The 6,717-nt window shown below is 40.4% G+C and overlaps 1 pseudogene; it reads left to right on the top strand.

The window, feature by feature from the left end:
* LOC105756744 (microsomal glutathione S-transferase 1-like) overlaps window positions 1-2,824 on the top strand; it is a 34,175-nt pseudogene extending 31,351 nt beyond the window's left edge.
* Window positions 2,825-6,717: the final 3,893 nt, after the last annotated feature.

The raw sequence follows: 6,717 nt of genomic DNA, 5'->3' as shown, positions 1-6,717 counted from the left end.
CACGATCATTAGCCATTAGAGAAATGCAGATCAAAACTACAATGAGATATCATCTCACCCCAACAAGGCTAGCATTAATCCAAAAAACACAAAATAACAAATGCTGGATAGGTTGTGGAGAGACTGGATCACTTATACACTGTTGGTGGGAATGTAAAATGGTACAACTTCTTTGGAAATCAATTTGGCGCTTCCTTAAAAAGCTAGAAATAGAAGTACCATACGATCCAGCTATCCCGCTCCTTGGAATATATCCTAGAGAAATAAGCGCCGTCACACGAATAGATATATGCATACCCATGTTCATCGCAGCACTGTTCACAATAGCAAAAAGATGGAAGCAACCTAGGTGCACATCAACGGACAAATGGATAAACAAACTATGGTATATCCACACAATGGAATACTACACAACGATAAAGAACAATGATGAAGCTGTGAAACAGCGTATAACATGGTGGAAGCTGGAACTTATTATGCTGAGTGAATTTAGTCAGTCACAGAAGGACAAATACTATATAAGACCACTATTATAAGAACTCAAGAAAAGATTTAAACACAGAAGAAAACATTCTTTGATGGTTACGGGGGTGGGGAGGGAGGGTGAGGGTTATTCACTGACTAGATAGTAGATAAGAATCATCTTGGGTAAAGGGAAGGACAGTGCACACTGCAGGAGAAGCCAGCACAAATGGACTGAAGTTTCCTCAATACAATCAAATACTCTGAGAGACAGAGTAGCAGGGATGGGGGGTCTGGGGACCATGCTTTCAGGGGACATCTATGTCAATAGGCATAACAAAGCTTATTAAGAAAATGTTCTGCATCCTACTTTGGTGAGTGTCTGGGGTCTTAAAAGCTTGCAAGCGGCCATCTAAGATGCATCAATTGGTCCCAACCACTTGGAGTTAAAGGAGAACGAAGAACGCCAAAGACACAAGGAAAGTATTATCCCAAGAGACAGAATGGGCCACATAAACCATAGACTTCATCAGCCTGAGACCAGAAGAACTAGATGGTGCCTGGCTACCACCAGTGAACATCCTGACCGGGAACACAAGTGAGGATCCCTGATGAAGCAGTAGAACGATGGGATGCAGAACTCAAATTCTAGTAAGAAAACCAGACTTAATGGTCTGACTGAGATTGGAGGCGCCCCAGAAAGCATGGCCCCTGGACTTTCTATCACCCCAGAACTAAAACAATTTCTGAGGCCAACTCTTCAGACAGGGATTGGACTGGACTGTGGGACATAAAGTGATACTTGTGAAGAATGTGCCTCTTAGTCAAGTAGATACAAGAGACCAAGGGGGCAGCTTCTGTCCAGAGGTGAGATGGGAAAGCAGAGAGAGTTAGGAGCTGGTTGAATGTTCATGAGGAATCAGGGGCGGAGGGGAGGAGTGTGCTGTCGCAGAATGGGGTGAGAGGTTGGGGTCTCATAACAATGTATGTAAAAAAATAAAAAAAAATTCTGTATGGGAGGAAAAAAAAGACCAGACTTACTGGCCTGACAGAGACTGGAGAAACCCCGAGATTATGGCCCCCAGACATCCTTTTAGCTCAGTCATGAAGTCACTCCCCAGGTTCACCATTCAGCCAAAGATTAGACAGCCTCATAAAACAAAACAATACTAATGGGGCACGACAGCCTAGGGACAAGGACTAGAAGGCAGGAGGGGACAGGAAAGCTGGTAATAGGGAACTCAAGATTGAGAAGGGACAGTGTTGGTATGTCGTGGAGTTGTTAACCATCATCATAAAACAATATGTGTACTGTTTAATGAGAAACTATTTGTTCTGCAAACCTTCATCTAAAGTACAATTAAAAAAAAGAAAAAGGAAAAGTCAGCCATTGAAAACCTTTTGGAGCACATTTCTACTCTGCCACACATGGGATCACCATGAAGTCAGAATCGACTTGATGACAACTGGTTTTTAACGTTGCAGAACTATCAGATTAAAGAGAAGAAATGTATTTGGTTTTGAGCTCTATTCCAGCTCTCCACCCTACACTCCGCCACCCACCCTCCACTCTCAGCACTTTACGGGACACCCTGCCTGGAGGGACACTGAATAAGTATTTGTTAAACAAACGGCAGAAGCATTTTCATATATTTCAACGTCACTGAAGCACCTTCGTTGGTAGACCCTGCCCTGACCTGAACCTCTACACTTGGTGTTCTCATTTAAAAGTGGTCTCTGACTCACAAGAGACAGAGAACTAGAATTGCTGACCTCACCCAACCAGTCGAGAATGAAGTATTCATGGCCTTTGTCTCCTTTACTACAATTGTTCTTTCGAAAATGATGTGTTTGAATGTTGCGGCTGCATTCTACAGATTGACAAGAAAGGTTTTTGTCAACCGAGAAGACCACACAATACCGCAAAGGAAAAATGCCAAGAAGTATCTTCAGACAGACGGCGGAGTGCAACATGGAAGAAGAACTCACCTGAATGACCTTGAAAATAATGTGTCATTTCTTGGCATTGGCCTTCTGGATTCCTTGAGTGATCTAGATCTCTTTACAGCTCTCCTGCACTTGCGACTCTGTTGGAGCACGGATCCACCACACAATTTCATATCTGACACCCTTTCCCCAGCCCTGGTGGTGCAGTGGTTAAGAGCTACGGCTGCTAACCAAAAGGTCAGCGGTTCGAATCCATCCGCCACTCCTTGGAAACCCTATGGGGCAGTTCTACTATGTCCTAGAGGTTTGGTTTTGGTTTCCCCACCCAAATCGAGTTTTGGCGCTTTTTTTTGTTGGATATGGAGTTACACTTTCAAAGGCTTATAGTTTGCTGAAGAATAGATTGCACCTGTAAGGAGAATCATAAAACTCTATATGCAATTGATTTTTGTTAAGAATTCTGTACTTCCATTTTATAATGAATACTTTCTTAGGTTTTAAGGGGTGGCAAGATTTAAGAATTGGGCAAAATCCATTTTGAATATGACTATCAACAATGTCCTTCATTCTTGTTTTATATTTGCATTCAAAATTTAGCATAATGATTCTTAAATCATTTGCCTTATTTTTATTTTGTTATACATTTTGATTGTTATAATTTGTAACTTTCACTCAACACTTCATATTTTTAATCTATAAAAAGAGTGGTTACCTGTGGGCTAAACTTACATTTTTATATTGTTGAAATGAGCATATGAAATAAAGAATGTAAATGATTAAAAAAAAAAAAAACTGTGAAGAAACACCCTTAAATCATATTCACTTTTGCTTTGAAGTCTTTTTTTTTTTTTTTCCCCCTGGCTCTGAAGATGAAAACCTTTCCTGTCTGAATCAAGCGGGGATACATTCCTGCAGCTCCACAACATTTTTAGGTCTGTTCTTCTTTCCTGCTACCTGCTTTTCTATGAAGTGAAACGAAGAGCGAAGCTAGTACTTAACATTACTCGTTTCTCCCCTCACGGAGAGAACCCTAACAATTTTGGAGAACAACTGTCAAACATTTTTGTTAAAGGGAAAAGTGTACCTAATCCCTGCAGAAGAACTACCTACTAATTTTACTGTCCAGAAGCGTAAAAAACATTTCTGTGGAATATGAGGTTCTCATCACTTCTCTGAAAAAAAATCCTCGTTACCGAGAAGTTTTAGAGAACTGAAGAAGCTGCAGATCCAGGACAGGCATCGATCTGGCTTTTATTCACATCTCTCTTTGAACCTCTAAAAAGAATTTTTCTTGGAATTCAAGTCAATTACCTTGAAAACATGATTATTTCATCCATACCAGCCTTGTGTCTGCCCTGAATTATTAATGCCTTCTTAGCATCTATTCCTAAGAGAATAAATGGCAGAGGAGGGGTTTGGCATGAGCTCAGAACATCCAGGGGCATTGGACCAGGATGGCTAACTGTCAGAAAACGCTTTCCAAATGCCAGTTCTACTATGCATTAGGTGTCTACAGATTCCACTGCACCTGGCTCAGGTAAGGTCTATGTAATTTACATCTGCCTCTGTAACCTAAACTTAATCTTTCTTTAAATGTCATCTGGAGTCCCTGGGTAGTGAAAATGGTTAACACACACTTGGCTGCTAACCAAAAGGTTAAGGAGATTTGAGTCCCCCCAGACGTGCTTCAGAAGAAAGGTAATCTACTTCTGAAAAATCAGCCATTGAAAACCCTATGGAGCACACTTCTACTTTGACACACATGGGGGCGCCATGAGTCAGAATCAACTCAACAGCTACTGGTCAGTAAGTAAGTAAGTAACCTTATTAAGGTCTGTTACAGTATTACAGTAGAATTTGTTAAAGCTGAATATCGGACAAATCATACATGTTTCCCTCTTAATTCCGGAAGGTCCCTGATCAATACACATCACGCCTGCACCCGGTCACTGCTAAGGTTGATGAACTTCAGGACGGTCAGAGGGGTCCAGTCTATATATCTGTTGATTATTGCCAGAGCTGTCAGTGGTCAGGGCAGAGTTTCCATAAACCATGGCCGAAGAGGAAGGAAAGCAATTTCCAAGTAAGTACTTAGCAACACTCGTTTCTTAACTTCAGAATCATGTCTACCATACAAAAAAGTTATGATAATGATGCAAAAGAATTGAGGCCTCATGAGAAAAAAAGGCAGTATCTGCCTACTCATTCCAGTATGATCAGACATGCATTGAGTTAATAATTTGGTAAATGGGGAATTCATCTTCTGGAGGACCAGGGACCCCCTTGAAGAAGCAGATGAAACAGGAGCACAAGACTCACAACAGATTACCACCTTCTGTTCTCCGGAGTTTACCGACTCCTGTAAGGCCACCTGTGCCCACCATTTCTGTTCAATGGTGTTCAGGAAGTTCATCCCACCTGGGCGATCTTGAGGTGATAGAGACAGGGGTGAGGTGGACGTGCAGGTGAGCTCACACACGCTTTGTTCCTGTGCTAGCATACTGTACGGTGGTAAGAGCAAGGGGTCTGGACCAAAATGGTCTGGATTCAAGCACCACTTTGTAACCACAGAACATTCAGGACCGCTCTAAGAATCAAGTGGAGAAATCACTCTAGGTGCTCTCCAGCTAGTAATACAGAGGAGATTTTTATTCAACAAATAGTACGTGTTTCTGATTACACAGCAGTCTAGGTGTTATTATCCTAGAGATCAGATTTGTGGTGTAAACCTTCTCAGATTATGATTAGAATCGCTTTATAAGAAATCGACTTGGGTATTTAAGTTGTTAAGACCCCTTGGATAAAATTCAAGAAAAACCTGACTTACATCAAATTCCATTCCAAAGTAAACAGAGGAAATTAATCTTTTTATGAAAACAGAATAATATTTAACTTCCTTTTTAAGAGAAAGTCAACATCATCTTTCTTGAAAAGATGGGATGTTTATAAAGTAGCTAAGATATACATCGCTAAAGTACATTATGGACGTTTACACCACAAGCTACACGCATCCACACACACACACCCCACACATCATGTGTGGTGTGTTTGAGAGAGAGAGAAATAGAGTCATATAATCTTGATTTATATATATATTAGTTTCCTGGGCTCTAAGTGGCCATAATTAATTTTCATCTGCTAGTTAAAACCTACTGCAAGTTTATGTCTTCCACAGATAAACAGCACTTCGAAACAGAACATGTAATCTGGTAGGCAGGTTAGGGGTCGGGGGGTGTCTTGCTCAGTGAGATTTAATTAAACTATTATTTTCTCATAGTCCTTTAGAAAATACAAACATCTTCAATCCTAAAAAAGATATTCTTTCTCCATTTTATATCTAAAAAATTGAGAGCTACAAGATGAGCAGTGGTGAGCACAGGATTTTGTAAGGTAAATGCCACTATCTCACATCCCAAAGTCGATTCACAGTAGCCACTTAAGAGATGCAAAAGGCCTGGCAAGAGTATTTCCTCCAAGAATTCTCTGCAAGCAAACTGTCCATTCAGCAGTTCTGCAGGCTACTGTCTCCCCATGCGACAGGCCCACTCATTCATAAACAAATCATTAACATTCTTGACATAAATCCATAGTGGACCATTAATCCCAGCTATGATAATGTTTTAGTCCAATTGCTCTGGCCAGCATGAATGCCAGTGTTGTCTCACAGAACCCATCCCTGACAAATAAGAGACAAATTATGCCCTGTGAGAAAACATGGAGAATGAAGGACTTACACACCAATTACCGTCTCATTATCAGGCTGATGCTGAAATAGATCCTGTGTGCTATGGATGAAATCTGGATTTCTCTCACTCAGACCAAAAAATACAAGCATATACAAAACCATGTGCCAAAGCAATTTTTGTTGCTCAGATTCATCTGGAAGTCGCACTCTGGGGACATTCTTCGTAAAAGCAAATTAAGAACAATTGCTTAAGGGAAAACAGAAACCTGTAGAGTTAGAAAAATATACAGAAGACCTTAGCAACTGTAATGACCAATGATTAAGATTTCCTTTTTTTTTGCATTCCCATGTTCATGATATTCTGCCTAAGAGTTAGCTGGAAAGAGATATGAATAACAAAAAAAAAAAAAAAAAAAACAAGAATTGAGGCATAAGAAACTTAAATTAAATAGACTCTATGGCCGACAAGTCCCTTAAATTCTAAATTCTCCCAATAGAGCTTTCAACAATAAACTTCTTCGTGACCAAAAAGCATTGGATAAGTATGAACAAATCTGTCCTGGAAGAAGTACAACCAGAATACTCCTTAGAAGCAAAGACGGCGAGACTACGTCTCACATACT

This window comes from Trichechus manatus, unplaced genomic scaffold (genome assembly GCF_000243295.1).
Source record: "Trichechus manatus latirostris isolate Lorelei unplaced genomic scaffold, TriManLat1.0 scaffold00147, whole genome shotgun sequence".
Lineage (NCBI taxonomy): Eukaryota > Metazoa > Chordata > Mammalia > Sirenia > Trichechidae > Trichechus > Trichechus manatus.
The sequence above is the reverse complement of the archived record's forward strand: the minus strand, read 5'-3'. Positions and strand labels throughout refer to the sequence as shown.